Source organism: Tamandua tetradactyla, chromosome 5 (genome assembly GCF_023851605.1).
Source record: "Tamandua tetradactyla isolate mTamTet1 chromosome 5, mTamTet1.pri, whole genome shotgun sequence".
In the NCBI taxonomy this organism is placed as follows: domain Eukaryota; kingdom Metazoa; phylum Chordata; class Mammalia; order Pilosa; family Myrmecophagidae; genus Tamandua; species Tamandua tetradactyla.
Window position 1 is genome coordinate 93657330 of NC_135331.1, and position 1587 is coordinate 93658916.

Consider the following 1587-nt stretch of genomic DNA (forward strand, 5'->3'; position numbering starts at 1 on the left):
TTAATCTTCAAAACAGCCCTATGAGATTAGGACCACTACCTCCATTTTAGTGTTGAAAGTACAGAGAAATTAGGAAACTTGCTCAAGTTCACACTGCTCATAAGTGAAGAAGTGGGATCTGAACCCTAGTATTCTGGTTGCAGAGTCCTTTTGATCTTCAATGCAAGAACTGCTAAGACATTTCTCCTACATTTTCTGACATGTCTACTGACCGTGCCTCCCCATACTGGTGCCCATATAGGAATGCTGGTGCCACACACCACAGTCTAATGTCCACAGTGCACTGAAGTAGGAATGGAAAGGCACCCACTTTTCACTTTTTGTTTTGAATCACTTTTTGCTCCCAAGGCCACCAGGATTAGGCAAAGAGCGGTGGTTTAGAAGGCAGATTAGGTTATGGTCCTGACTGACTCGTGCTCTTACAAAAATCCCCCTCCCCAGGTTCATGTTGGACAAACATGACCTCTGGAACTTTGCTACTCAAAACATGATCTGTGGATTTCGTTCTCGTACTAGCTACGTTTCTGTAAGATATGATGGCTCGTGTATCTGAGAAAGGCTAGAAAACTTCATTCTTTGCTCCTGTTTGTGGTTCTTTGTGGGGTTTTATTTATTTTTTTTTTTGCAAATACATGTACAATAAAATGTTCCTTGCTTGTTTGAAAAAAAAGGTGGTCTGTGGAAGAAATGCAGAATCTCTGGATGAATGCTAGGTTAGAACCTGCACTTAAACAGGATTCCCCAGTGATCCCTGTGTGTGTTAAAGTATGAAGCTTGGGTTGGGGTCCTTGGGAGCCATACACTTTATAATCTGGGTGCCAAACTTCCCACCCACTCCAGGGTCTTGTTTGGAGGCCTCTTATAATGCTTTGTCTACTCCCAATTTCAAGCCTTCTCCAAAAAATCTAGAATTTCCTTCCCTTCCTACCAAAGCTGTATCTCTCCCATCCCTTGATTAGCTCCACATCTGTCCTCAATATTATCTCAACCTGACTTATAAACGCACCCTTGTCTTCTCATAAGCTACCCTCACCTCGATTTTTTGTGGTATGCAGAACCTTGTTTTACTTTTCTAAGAAGTGTTGATACATGTCCACCATCCCCACAACCTAGGTGAAGGTAGGGATTTTCAGGATTCTGGGAAGCAGGTAGATAAATGTTTTATTCCTTTGCTCCTTATCCAATTATGACCACCCAGTCAAAATCAAAAGAAATGTGTTTCTACTTTCCCAGAGTCTAGAATAGTACCTGGCATGCCAAAACCATCTCTGGGAAATTACAAAGTCAGCTTAGTGGTATGTTGGTGTTCCAGTTTGGAAGCTACCAGAATGCGATATACCAGAACTGGAATGGCATTTTAAAAGGGAATTTACTGGTGGGCCACAGTGGCTCAGCAGGTAGATTTCTCGCCTGCTATGCTGGAGACCCGGGTTTGATTCCCAATGCCTACCCATGGCAAAAAAAAAAAAAAAAAAAAAAAGTAATTTACTAAATTAAAAGTTTACAGTTCTAAGCCTATAAAAATGTCCAAACTAAGGCATCCAAGGAAAGATACCTTAATTCAAGGAAGACCAATGGGTCAAGAAC